Source organism: Mus musculus, chromosome 5, assembly GCF_000001635.26.
Source record: "Mus musculus strain C57BL/6J chromosome 5, GRCm38.p6 C57BL/6J".
Classification (NCBI taxonomy): Eukaryota; Metazoa; Chordata; class Mammalia; order Rodentia; family Muridae; genus Mus; species Mus musculus.
Window position 1 is genome coordinate 35,360,335 of NC_000071.6, and position 14,447 is coordinate 35,374,781.

General features: G+C 51.0%; 1 long non-coding RNA gene across 1 annotated transcript; it reads left to right on the forward strand.

Moving 5' to 3' along the window:
* Positions 1-1,218: 1,218 nt before the first annotated feature.
* On the forward strand, positions 1,219-7,343 carry 4930478P22Rik (RIKEN cDNA 4930478P22 gene). The gene is made up of 4 exons (NR_046060.1): positions 1,219-2,309; positions 3,602-3,700; positions 4,403-4,436; positions 6,508-7,343. It is a non-coding gene; the product is annotated as an RIKEN cDNA 4930478P22 gene (long non-coding RNA).
* Positions 7,344-14,447: the final 7,104 nt, after the last annotated feature.

The following is a 14,447-nucleotide window of genomic DNA, read 5'->3' on the forward strand; positions in this document are numbered from 1 at the left end:
AGTCATTTATTCACCCAGGCTGATACATGGGGTTCTCTTCATGTGCCCACCTAGACATGCCATCATCCTCCATTCTCACAACAGAGTAAAAAGTCGCTTGTAAAATGGAGTCTCACAGAGTAGGGCACAACCTCTACCCCCTGCCCAATACCACATTGTTGTATTCAATAGGAACAACTCAGAGCAGGGCCCAGACTCTTCTCAACAGAATCCTAATCCCTCCCAGAGTCTATGAATGTGTGGATGTCTTGACCTCAGCAAAGGGGACTCTTGGGTGCTGGCCAGCTGTGTCGAACTGGGGAGAGTGCCCTGACATAGTGTGTGGACCTGATGGTAAGAGGCCAGTGCCAGGGGCAGGAGGAAGACATCTGGGAGCCATGAGACACAGCAGCCTCTGCACTAGAAAAGGCACCAGCCTGGCCACATTGGCTTTAGCCCAGTGGGCCCAGTGGGACTGGAGTGTTGGGGATCTCTGCAGCTAGCAGACTCCCCTTAATGATACCACACAGCCCAATCCTGCCTCTCCAAGCCCAGATCTTCCCCATAGGCAACTTTGAATAGCATGGCTTCTTTGCCAGCCTACTGTGAGTTATATATGACAGCACCCCTCACTCCACCTGCCCCAGGCACCACCACCCCCAATCTGGACTCTGTCAGACTCACCCAGGCATCCTCTGGGACTCCCATTCCTTCTACAACCTGACAGTACCAGACTTTGACACAAACCCCCAGCTGTTCCACTCCCCACCTTTCTGCCTCCCCGGGCCCCACCCATAGCACCCCTGCCTCTCCCCGAAGTCTCTCCTCTGGTTCCCACTGTTTCCAGATACCTGCACTGTCACCTGGCCCTTGATAATGCTCCCGATGGCCCCACTGGAGACATTGTGGACTTTCTGATTTCTCTCCCCGACCCCCATCCATACCCAGCCACTGGCTCTCAGCACATAGGCCAGATGGCCAACTTTCTTAGCTGGTCTACATGCATTCTTTCCAGAGAATTCCTGGGGAAAGTCCCCACTTTGTAGCTACACACACAGCATTTCTCCCTCTGAAAGATGGCCACTTCCTCTATCTTCTCACAATGGACTCTGGATACCGAGTCAAGGGTAGTTTCAGGCCCAGCTAAATGGGGCCTCATGCCTCTCCATCAGAGGTGGGCATGTGTGACAGTTAATATCAACTGTCAACTTGACAAGATCTGAAATCACCTAGGAGACAGACCTTCAGTCGTGCCTGCCAGGGATCGGTTAGCATCCTAGCATGCTTGTGGGATTATCTTGATGGGATTGAGGTGCGAAAACCCACCCTAATATGAGTGACTCCATTCTCTGAGCTTGAGTCTTTGGTGGCATAATAACAAGGAAGAGAGCTAAGGAGCAGAACACATCCCTCTGTCCCCTGACTGAAAGTGAAGTGACCAGCTGCCACCAAGACTTGCACAACATAATGGGCCGTGCCCCGATACTGTGAGACAAAACCAACACTCCCCTAAATTGCTTTTGTCTGATATTTCATTGCAAAACAGGAAAAGAAACTAAGACGGGGCCTGTGGTTTTATTTACTAAATCTGTCTGTTCTGGGAGGTGCAGATCACGGGTGCCAGCCCTTCTTCACCCACCTCATCCCCATCTTAAAGCACAGAGAAAGCTGGTCGATGAGTCTGCTGACCAGCAGGGGGCGCCTGCCCAATTCTGATGGTTTCCTGCCTATAGCTCATGGATGCAATTTGGAGGTGGCCACTGGGTGGCACCATTATGTCACATATGCCTACTGAGAATCCTGTTGACTGCTGGACAGGGGACAAGTCTGGAATCCAAAGCCCTCATCTGGACTGACTCTGCTATGGGGACTCTGCATGTGAGTGTTAGGCAGATATCCTGAAGGAGCAGGCCTGGACCTGAGCCTCCTAGGCAGGTCTGAACCCAGGATGCCAGAGCTCTCCTGGAGCAGACTGTCCCGTTGTCTACCACGTCAGGTTGGGGACCCAGGATTCTAAGATGAGAAGAGACAGACTTTACCCATCTTGATCCCTGAGTATATCTTCCTGTCTACAGCCTGGGGGTCTTTGTCCCTGGCTCAATTTCACTCACTGGCTTCTGTGGCTGAGGGTCCTTGGGCTCTTACCTCTGTGGAACCTAAAAGCCCCTGAGAGGGACGTTGAATGAATTCAGGGTAGACAAGCCCAACCCTGGGCCAGAGCCTAAACAAGACAAACAGCCCACAGCATTCATTTTGGGGAGGTTGGGCTGGAACCCACTTGGCACAGAGGACCAGGAACTTGGAGGTCTCATAGGGAGGCTTACAAGTTGGTAAGTGAATGGGTTCTGTCTGTCATCTTAGTGTGCAGAATCTCAAATGCGGGCATAGCCCCTGTCACGCAAAGAAGTCATACAATATGACCATTCAAGGTTTCCTTTCAGCACTTACCAGTCTGGCCCTCCTTGAGCCAGGTGCTGAGAGCCAAGCATTCCTGGCTTTCTACATACTGTGAAGTGCTATGCCCGGGAGTCAGCAAGCAGCAGTTTCTGCCAAGCTCCTTGGCCTTTCACCATGTAGTACTTCCTAAGTGCCACCCAGGCCCAAAGGGGGTGGGGCTCCCTGTATATCTCAGTCCCAGAGCCTGGCATTCAGGGTACACTCAAGCCCACTTTCAACCCTTCTGTCCATCCAGGAGGTCCTGATTCCCACCTCTCCTGCCCTCAGAGTCATCCCAACGTGTCTGCTCACCTTCCAGCTGGTTCAAGCCACCGTGGCCTTAACTGCCTGTGTTAACTACCTGGTTTATTTTATTTCTTTGTGGGTTTTTGGTTTTGCTTTGATGTTTATTTGTTTGTTGTCGTCGTCGTCGTTTTGTTTTGTTTTGAGGTAGGGTTTCCCTGTTTAGCCCTAGCTATCCTGGAACTAGCTCTGTTGAGCAGGCTGGCCTCAAACTCACAGATACCTCTGTCTCCCTAGTGCTGGGATCAAAGGCTTGTGCCACCATGCCTGCCTCTACCCATTTTCTTTTTTGTTGTTGTTGGGTTTTTTTTTTTTTTTTTTTTGGTTTTTGCTTTTTTGTTTTGTTTTGTGTTTTTTGTTTTTCGAGACAGGGTTTTTCTGTATAGCCCTGGCTGTCCTGGAACTCACTCTGTAGACCAGGCTGGCCTCGAACTCAGAAATCCACCCGCCTCTGCTTTCCAAGTGCTGGGATCAAAGGCATGCGCCACCACACCCACCTTCTACCCATTTTCTTAAAGGTAAACTGGATCTGGGAGTTCTGAAGCTGCCATGAATAATGCAGGCAGTGCTGTCCCCCACCACCACCACCACACCTCTGCCCCAACACAAACCAGAGGGAGGCCTTGATTTCATTCATGTTCTAAGTAGGGCAGAGGAGGTGGTTAGGAACTCAGGGCAGAGGCAATCCAAGGTCAAAAACCTTGGCTCTTAAACCTCAACACAGCATGGCGGGCACTTTCCCCATGGCAGGCACTTTCCCCACAGCCCCGAGATGACCCACTATGCAGATGGATGCTGAACGTTGGGTCTCCTAACTCTTATACCAGGACATGCGGCTCCTTGTCCCACACAGCCACAACTCTGGGTCTCCTTCTTTTCCCAGGCTAACAGCCATGCTGCTGCTGATCCATCCTGCCAGGTCCCAGCCTGGCAGAAGTCATTTTGCAGCAAGGAGAGACTAAGACAGCAGTGGGATCTCAAGGTGAGTATCTGGGATGAGGCGGGTTGACTTTCCATCCTATAAAACTCTAAGCATCCCCCAGCCTCATCCTGAGCTGAAGATCTTGGGCACAGGACTTTATGGAAATAAAAGAGAGGCAGCCACCAGGTATGCACTTAGTATGGTCCCCGAATGGTGCCTGATGGGGTTACTAAGATGGAGTCACCTATGTGTCCTGGGCATGGACCATTCTGTACACTGTCTCCAGGCTAGCTCTTACACATCTATGTTCTCTATATCCCCAGAGCCCTTTTGGTCAGCACATCTAAATCCCACTTCTGAGCACAGCCATGAGAGCCTAGCAAGCCCCTAGCTTCCATAGTTCACTCCATCTGCCTCCTAAGGTCTGTGACTGTGTCACTCCAGTGGGGGCCAGATGGAGCACCTAGGGGTGCTCTGCCCATTTTTCCAGGGTCGTCTTTCTCACCACAGCAACACTCTGAGGGGCTGCAAAGAGATACTGTACAAAGCCACATGGTTCCAGTGACAGTCCTGTCCCTCTCTACCCTGCCTCAGCTGGCTCTAGACATTGCTTATTGGAACTTGTCTGAAATCTGTTGTTCTGTCTGTCTACACTCTGCCTCTGGTCCTGTCTGTGATCTATCATACCCTACCTGTAAACTCTGTCTTTGGTAGTTAGTCTATCTAGAATCTGCTAAGTGTCACCTCTTTGGTCATATCTAGGATCTGAGCTGAGTCTGATGTCCTCGCTGTACAGGTGAGTTGGCCAGTTGTGTCAGGTGGCTTGTTGGAGGTCACAGACTGGCAAGTGGCAGAGCTGGGTTTTAACTGCTGGTCTGATTCCGGGCATCTGCTGTTGACCACAGAACCCCAGTTCCTGTCCCTTGGCTCTTTGGGAACCTCCAAGTCCCTCCCTCCCAGGACACCCCTGCAGAAAGATGTCAAATGAGGTGAGGCCTGGTTTCCATTAACTGATGAAAACCATGAATCATCACAGGATATAAACTCAAAGGCTGTTTTGTAACAAACAATGTGACAGCTGAGGATGGGGAGGCGCCAGCCACAGATCCACAGCCTGGAGAAATCTGGGGTTCTCGGAACAAGTGGGATTTGAAGCCAGGAAGGAGATCAAACCTTGCTGGAGCCCTTGGAGGAGGCAGGACACCATCACACACAGGAAGGACATGTGTGTAGAAGGCGTAGAACGGGAGGTCAGGGGTATCCTACAAAGCCCTAGAGAGGGGTGGGGACTCTGTCCTTGAAAAGTCAAGGCACTGATTGGAGCTGAGCTGAGAGAAGAGACCAGCTGTCTTGAGGATTCATGGCTATGGTCACCAATGTCACACGGGGAATTAATAAAGACCCCAGCCATGAGACAGCCAACTGTGGGAACCTCCTCATGCTCTCAATGAAGGGCATAGTTGTCACACTGTAGCACAGAGGGACATTTGAATGTCTCTAGACAAAACATGCTCTGGGCCCTAGTCCTAGGGCCAGTATTTCCACTGATGTGGCTGAAGCATGGCTGCAGTTATGAGTGACTGCTGAGAAGGAGGGTCCCCAGGGGATGTGTCATCCATCAGCTCAAAGGTGCTCATCTGTCAGACACATTGTCATCCATGCATCCCCACACAGGTGACCTCCAAGGGCCTGGCTGCCTGCACCTTTCCACAGGGGGAATTCTCAGCACATAGTAACAGCCATGGGGAAAGACACTTCAAGGCACTGGATACCTGGATCCAAAAGCTGCTCAGAGAGCCTCAGGCACCAAGCTCTAGGCTGCCCACAGTTCTGCCAGTGTAAAGCACTGCTGCTTTAAGAAATCTAAGGAAATTGGTCTCCGTTTACCTCCATCTGGGCTGTAAATGCTAGTCACCCAGCTATTGGTCCTATGTCAAAGCAATATGTGTCAGATTCCTGGAGCAAGCGGAACAGGTGACTTGGTGCCCTGGGTCACAGTATGGAAAGAGCCTGGCTTCCTAGCTAAGCTAGCTTCCCCTGGCATTTCTGTAGTCATGCATGCATGTGCGTATGTGCATGCATGTGTGTGTGTGTGTGTGTGTGTGTGTGTGTGTGTGTGTGTGTGTGTGTGTGTATAATAGTTGTGTTGGGTTTGGGATACCCTGCTCCAGTGTGATTGCATCTGAGATACAACACCTGCCTCAGAATTCTGTTTTCCAGACATTTTTGCATGCTGGATGTGGGACATTGAGCATTAGTGTGCTGAGGAGACTCCTTCCTTGTGACCTGGTATGGGCAGGGCAGGGCAGGGCAGGTTGGTGGCTTCTGCCAGTGATGGGAGGTGGCTTACTAATGGTCAGGAGAGAAGGTCTTGGCAGGAAAAGCTGCCGATTCCGTGCAGTGGGCGAGGTTTCTTCTGGGGAGACGGGGAAGGAGAAAGGGAATCGATGCCCCACAAGCATGTGGCTTTCTCTCCTGTGCACGGGGCAGGTCCAGCAAACCACTTAAAACCCCATCACGCTGACGGCCATGCTCAGAAATAGAAAAGTGATTCTTTTATGGCATTTACTGCTCAGACTTATCCACTCAGCCGAGTAAACAAGACCCCACAAGGAGCCGGTTTTGATTCTCGGGGTGCCCTGTCACGTCTGAATTATGTCACACAGCAGGACTCTGGGCAGGTGATATGAGGGTTGTGTTCATGACTGTGTAGCCCTGCTCCGGCCCTGGGGGAAGACCCGTCAGCATCCTTTACTCCCGGAGGTGGAGGATCTGCGGACAATGCAGAGCAGCACTGGAAGGGACAGAGCTCTCTTGCCTGATGTTGACTCTCCACCCAGAGTGCCAGCATTTATTTGCTTTTCCAGAGTGTTGTGGGAACGAAAGGCTAATCAAAAGCCATGGTGCCTGAAACCCTTAAAGGACCAAAGTCCGGAGACTCAGGCTGGCGTTCACCTCCTGCAGTCAGTGTGCATCCTGGGTAAGGCAGACGTGTCCATCCACCTGTTGAAGGAGCATCTTCAGGAGATACTGAGCTCATCACCCTCAGAGACCTCCAAGCAAGGTCCCATCCGATGTCCACGGGGAACACTGTGAGAAGCACTGATGGGCTGTGGTTGCTGGGTGCAGGGACACAGAAGGGGTCACTGAAACTTGCCCTAAGCTCTGAAGGGTGCTTACCCCTAGTGGCTACCTGATGCTCAGAGATGCCCCAAGGCAGTCTTCAGACACCCGATGCCTGGGCCTCACTTGCAGGCACACGGGGTCCCTTGGAGGGGAAACCAGGGCAGTGTGAGTGAAATCCGAGAACAAAGGTGCGTATTTGCTTACAAGCGGAGAGAATCACAGAATTGACACATTCCTCACAATTGACAAATAGCACGGATATTGGAAGGAGAAAACCCGGAAAAAATAACATGTGATTTTTATTAGCAGTCTGGCAGGTAATAAAAATGGGGCTTGCACTGTCTTTGCTGCCTTTCTGTCTGTCTGATCCCGAGCCGCCTTTTCCCCACGACGAGCCTGCGATATCATTTTCTATACAAAGACAAGCAAGATTATCTCCTTCCCTCGGGAGCCTGGTGTAAATTTGGTTTTGATTATTGTTGGGGTTTTTTTTTTTGGGAGGGGTTAAGGAAAAGAAAAACAATTTGTTTTGTTTTGTTTTGTTTTTGCGTTTAGCTTCAGAACTCATGGCAATGTCAAAAAAAAATAAAAAAATAAAAGTAAAAGACAAAGTTTGTGTTTTCCTCCCTGGACCCACTCTTGACGGGGCTATCAATCCAAGAGCCACTCCTCACAGCATTTGCATGGCACCTCTTCTCTGAAATGACGGCAGCAGCGTAGATCTGAGACCTATTTTCCTCGCTCCTTGGGATGGCTGTTCTTGGCTTCATTGTTTAGTGACTGGCTTTCTTGCACATTCCGGCCATTTTACCTAATTTTTTTTCCTCTCAGCTCTTTAAGAGATAAATTTAAAGTTGACAGTGTGGTATCTTTGATGTGAGCCAAGCCAGGAGTCTGTGCTTTCTCACTTGCTTTATTGAAGCACTCTGAACTGTCTTAGCAAATTACAGTTCTCACAGCACCTTGGAGCCCTGTCAACTCTCTGAAGAGCATCTAGCTCTTCCAGACCTCTGCATTCACACTCATCCCTGCAGCCTGAGCAGTCCTGTGACCGGAGCTCCATACCCTTGACATGAGGAAGGGCCCCGTGGGCCTCTGCATCCCAATAGCACAGGGCCACTCACTTCTGTTCAACACCCAGGCCCAGCACCTTCGCCAGCTCCTCATCCACATACCAATCTTTCTAAGAAAGTTTCCATCTTTGTCCCTGATTTCTTGACACTACTGGTCCCACACCAACCAGGTAACCCACAGCAGTGTCAATTTGCTAAGGAAAACAGGCCATTTCTTTCATTGGCAAAACATAGGTGATCCTTGGCTACTTCCTGTATGGTGGGAGTCACTGCCATGGTTCCATCTGCATTGGACTAACCCAGTAACAGCCTTACTCTCAACTCCCCAATCCCTCTTTCCCACCCTGGGATATGGATGGGCCAGGAAGGGGCTGGAGCAGAGTCTGTGTCCTGGACAAACCCCGTGCAGGAAGAACTAGATCTCTCTAATCAGGAGGGTGGAAGCTTTAAGCATGATGTCATGGCATCCTGCTGAGCAACCCAAGCACATTACTTAACTTCTCTGTTCTCCCCGGTGCAAAGTTAAGAGCTGCACCTGGCAAGGCAGAACCCCAGAGACTCTGGCATCACTGAGTAAATCGCCATGGGATGCTGGGTCAAAGGAAAGTCAGGAAGCTTTGGTTGTAAACTGGAGGCTGCTGTTGGGAGTCCTAAAGTCTGTGCAAGGAGAACAGAGCACCAGCTTAGAGGCACAGGCAGATGCTCCCTCCTGGTTGCTGGTAGGTCAGCACCAGCTGCACGCCATTCCTCAGTGATGATAATAGCTTGAAGATGCTGCAATCAGTGGTTCTGCTCAGCTTTTCGTGAGCTGTAGGGCACCAGGCCAAGGTTCATCCTTGCACCCTCTCCAGCCAGGACTGTCTCTGCACATCAGAGAGGGGCTGGGCAGTCTACCAGACGAGAAGCTGTCCAGCAGCCTGGCAAGACGTGGTCACCTGAACACTTGGCTCTCATGAGCGTCCCTGGTACACAGCCAGGCTCCCAGCATGGGAAAGCAGGAAGAGATGCCCCAACCTCAGCCACTCAACCACTGTTGTGTTTACCTGTGGCGGCTAAAACACACCTGGCCTGCAACTGGGTATGCATCCTCAGCCACAGCAAAGGGGGCTTTGTGGGAAAAGTTCAGACTCGTGAAGTGGTCCTGTCCTAGGGTAGGGGCCGACAGTCCTGAGATGTTACAGGGAGAGTGGAAAGCCCTGTTCACAGGGATGGTAGGGCAGAAGGAACACAGCCTTAGCATGCTGGCACAGTCAGAAGCTAGGAAGGCTAAGGGCAGACTCTCCCTGGAAGATGAAGCAGAAACAGGTTGTGGGGGGGGGGCAGAGCAGAGGTGGTGACCACCAAGCCGATGAAGTGAGGGAAAGCAAGAGGAGAGAAGCTCTCAGGGACGCCTACAGTGGCGGTGGCCCAACAATGACAGACAGGGTTTGTGCAGTGACAGACAGGGCTTGTGACCTGCTTTTCTTATGAGCCTTCAGCGTTGAAGTTGAGCAACCCTAGGACAGGGCATGAGACATTCAAACAAACCATCGCAGGAAGGAGTTGGGAGTGGGAAGAGGCGCACATTGGCAAGTGTTCCCAGAACAGAATTGACTGTGTCTGGGGCCAGCGCATATGGACATCCAGCAAGGGTCTGCTCCAGGAGGGGGCAGTACTGCCCAGTGTAGACCTGCCTGCCCAGCCCTAGCAGGCTCCTTTCAAGCCACTGTGATTTTTCTGGCATAGATCACGAGATGTGGGAACAATTAGCCAGCAGCCCCTCAGGTGTGTAGCATAAAGCAGGGGCCCCAAAGCCTCACCCCATGCCCCTTTCAGTATCAGATGAAGAACAAACACAGCTCATCAGAGACAGACTGCAGACTCCAGGTGCTTCAGAGCAGGTCGGCCTAGGCCTCGACCTCACTGGAGTCGGAGGCCTTCAAACACAGGGAGTGCCTGCAGGCCAGCCCGACACATGTGGGTGCAAGATGGCCCACCTGTGCTACAGGACTGCGGATAGTGGAGAGTGTCCTTCCTCCCTACCCGTGGGTCCTGCTTCCTACAGAAGTATCTTTGCCCTCTGGTTGGCTGAGGTGGAGACCTGAAGGGCAAAATGGCTGCGGGACTCAGCCCTGCCAGGGCATCCTAGGCCTCTATGGTCTCTGGATTTCAGAACATCAGCCTGCCCAATATCAAATCCTCTGCTTTAGTTACTGTTCCAATGCTGTGAAGAGACACCATAGCCAAGGCACTCCTGGAAAACAAAGCATTTCGTTGGGGCTGGCTTATGGTTTCAGAGGTTCAGTCCATTACCCTCATGGTGGGTAAGCATGGCAGCATGCAGGCAGACATGGTGCTGGAGAAGGAGCAGAAAAGTTATATCCTGATCTGCAGGCAGCAGAAAGAGAGAGCACCTAGGCCTGGCATAGTCTAAGTGACGTAATCCCTCCACAAGGCCACACCCCCTAATCATTGTAATCCTTCTCAGACAGTGCCACTCTTTGATGACCAGGAAATCAAATGTAAGAGCCCGTGGGAACAATCTCATTCGTACAACCTTACTTTCTCTGTTTGTCCAAAAAGGATATGCTAGCCTTAGTGTTCCTCACAAGGAAGCTCTCTAGAGCCAAGGACAAGGTGACAGTTGCAACTGCAGAGTGTAGGTTGCTTAGGAAATGGTAAGTCCTGGGCCTGTCCTGCTAATTCTGATGATTCTGGGAGTTCTAGGAGGTAATGCCTGGTGGAGGAAGTAGATCACTGTCCTGGGAAGTTGCCTTGCCCTGACTCTTTCCTATTTCTCTCCCTCTTCCCTGCCCTCCACTAGATGAGCTGCCTCTTTGCCACATACTTCTGCCTCCATTACCTTCAGCCCAAGTACAGAGGGACAAGTAACCATGGATGGAACCTTTTGGAGCCAGGAGCCAAAACAAAACTGCCTCCCCTCAAATTGTTCCTGTGTGGTTTGGTCAAAGCAATGAGAAGAGCTGCTGTGATCCTTAACTGGCTATAAAGTGGAGCTCCTCCTGGGCCACAGATGACTCGCTTCCTTGGTGAGAGGGGTGTGTGTGTGTGTGTGTGTGTGTGTGTGTGTGTGTGTGCATTTGTAAGAGTAAACACTGCTGGCTGGCCCCAGCTCTGCCAGGCAGACACCCAAAGCAACAAAAGCAGCATCAGAAGCAGCACGCTCAGTCCCTCCCTTGGTTTTGACTTCTGATGACCCTTCGCCCTTGAAAGGAACCAGGATCCCTATGCGGAGGACTTTCTGGTCCTAACACTCACCATGGAAAACAGCCAAGGGGCCTGTAGCTACATACCCAGAGAGTCAGGATGTGGTCAAGGAATGAGAGGGACTCGATGCAGGGACACAGAGGCAACCATGAGGGAAGAGGGTACACATGTGAGGATGGAGGGGAGGAACAATGGCAGTCGTGGATTAACCTGCCCAGTAGCGCAGGAAACTCACTGTATAAATCAGTAAACAGCTCAGCAGAAGAATGATGACTAATGGGGTATTCACGGGACCCCAATGGGGTATTTATGGTACTCCAAAGTGCCTTCCCGAGAAATCCTTGTTAATTACACAAATGAGAAGGAAGTCTGAAGCTGGGGGGGGGGGGGGCGTGGCACACACCTCTAATCCAAGGAGACAGAAACAAATGGATCTCTATGAATTCAAGGCCAGCCAGGTCTACTTAGTGAGTTCCAGAATAGTCAGAGCTATGTAATGAGGCTCTGTCTTGGAAAAAAGGAAAAGGAAAAGAAAAGGAAGGGAGGGAGAGGGGAGGGGAGGGGAGTGAAGGGGAGGAAAGGAAAAGAAATGAAACTGTATGGTCACTATCACCAGCAATGGACTGATGGGCACTTCCCAATCCTGGTCCTCACGGTCAGATGCACTACAGTATCCACATATGACTTTCCAGTCAAAGACAGACAGCAACCCCAATGCCAGCACAGTCAGGATGAACTTTGATGACCAGCCTTGCGCACCTGATGCCGGCAGTCTTGCCAGGGTGTCTTTATGGTGGATTCTTCTTTTTTTAATTTATTTTTTATTAGATATTTTCTTTATATACATTTCAAATGCTATTCCGAAAGTTCCCTATACACTCCCTCCACCCTGCTCCCCTACCCACCCACTCCCGCTTCTTGGCCCTGGCATTCCCCTGTACTGGGGCATATAAAGTTTGCAATACCAAAGGGCCTCTCTTCCCAGTGATGGCCGACTAGGCCATCTTCTGCTACATATATAGCTAGAGATATGAGCTCTGGGGTTACTGGTTAGTTCATATTGTTGTTCCAAATATCGGGTTGCAGACCCCTTCAGCTCCTTGGGTGCTTTCTCTAGCTTCTCCATTGGAGGCCCTGAGTTCCATCTTATAGCTGACTGTGAGCATCCACTTCTGTATTTGCCAGGCACTGGCATAACCTCACACGAGACAGCTATAACAGGGTCCCTTCAGCAAAATCTTTCTGGCATATGCAATAGTATCTGGGTTTGGTGGCTGATTATGGGATGGATCCCCGGGTGGGGTAGTCTCTGGATAGTCCATCCTTTCATCTTAGCTCCAAACTTTGAAATCAACAAGACAAAGAGAGAGAAGTGTCCACAGTGCTGACAGGAATCAGTAATGTGTTTTAAAGTCTGAGGCCTGGCAAGATGGCTCAGCCAGTAGAGGCACCTGAACCCGAGGCTGATGGCCCGAGTTTCATCCCTAGGCCTCATATAGCAGGAGAGAACCAACTCCCAAAAGTTGCCCTCTGACTTCCACAGGGGTACACACATGTGCCTGTGCATACAGACAGAATTCTTTTTCTTAAAGCCTGCCAAATGTAATTCACTGACACCGGGAGCTTGCAGTGGGGTGTTCTGTCTGCCAAGCCCTCTGCCCTTAGGGCTGTGAAACAGGTAAATGAGATCTGGGTGTGGGTCTGTTGCACCCTGTGTGTAATGACGTCATACCCTGTCTTACCCTGTTCTTCCACTGGGGCTCAGGACCTCACCATTCAGAATCCCCTTACCCAACTACACCAGTCTAGAACTCTCGTCCAGGAAGGAGCTCTGACAACCTGCGCTGATGGAGTAACTGAGGGGTGGAGGAAGTGTAGACCGGATTCCATTCTCCTGACTCAAGCCTTGGTCTGAAATCCCTGCTGCCGGGGTCCAGTTAGCTTCCACACGGTGCTACCCACTAGCCCTGCCTCTGGGTTATGTCACTGAAAGCACAGCCTAACACACTGGAGCTGATGTTCGTGATGCTAGCTAGCCAGGCCTGTGCAGCTGCCCTCTTCAAGGGTTCTCTGCTCCTGGCAGCCCTGTTTGTCCTTCTGCTCTCCTTATCCCAGGGTCTACAACACACCAAACATGTCTCCTCTCTCCCTCCCCCTCCTCCATTCCACCCAGCTCACACACTCTCCAGGCAAGGGGAAGTCTACAAGAGCATGACTGCCTGGTCCATGCTCCAGATGGGGCCCAATGTCACATCAGTCCAACATTGGGTGCAGTGGGTGGGAGTGAGGGCCCTGTTATCCAAGGGGAATTTGTCCCAAGGAAGTCAGAGACTCTCCACACAGGCTGGACAACTCTCTGAGGTGATTGGAAGATTGTCTGACCATGGGTGGCCTTCCTAGCTTGGGGGAAGGCTTGTTGGCAAAGGACAAAATTGTAGGCTTGAAAGCAGCAGGGTATGAACCAGCTCTGCCCAGCTATGGACCTGCAAACGTAGGGGGTGTGGAGAACATCCTAGTGAGGTCACTATTGCTGTGGTAAACACCATGACCAAAATCAACTTGGAGAAGAAAGGATTTGCTCCTGATTACAACTATTAGGTCATAGTCCATCATCAAAGGAAGCAAGAACTCAAGGTAGGAACCTGGAGCCAGGAACTGAAACAGAGGCCGTGGGGGAGTGCCGAGTACCTACTTGCTCCTCTATGACTTGCTCAGCCTGACTTCTTTTACCACCCAGGATTACCTGCCTAAAGGCTGCACCACCTGCACTGAGCTGGACCCTCCTACATCAATCATTAATCAAGCCAATATCCCACGGACCTGCCTACAGGCTAGTTTTATGGAGGAGTTGTCCCAGTTAAGATTCACTCACCCCAGGCTGGAGAGATGGCTCAGAGGTTAAGAACACTGACTGCTCTTCCGGAGGTCCTGAGTTCAAGTCCCAGCACCCACATGGTGGCTCACAACCATCTGTAATGAGATCTGATGCCCTCTTCTGGTGTGTCTGAAGACAGCTACAGTGTGCTTATTATATAAGTAAATTATTATATAAATAAATCTTAAAAAAAGATTCACTCATCCCCTATATGTCTAGGTTTGTGTCAAGTTGACAAAAACCAACCACCACAGAAGGGAAGGAAAGGCCTCAGGGGAGATGCCAGTGACAGACTGATGACCTACCTGTTTGGTGGACAGCCTCAGGCAAGTTGCTACCCCTCTCTGGGACTCAGCTTCTCTATTTCTCAAGTGATCATGGAGACTTGGCCTCATATACCAACTGAGTGAGCAAATGACTTAACACCCAGAGGCCAGCAGGGAAAGGACCTGGCCTCTGGCTCACTGTCATTTCCAGAAACTAGTCAAAAACCTCAGTCAAGACTTCGGAGGGAAAGGATAAGTAA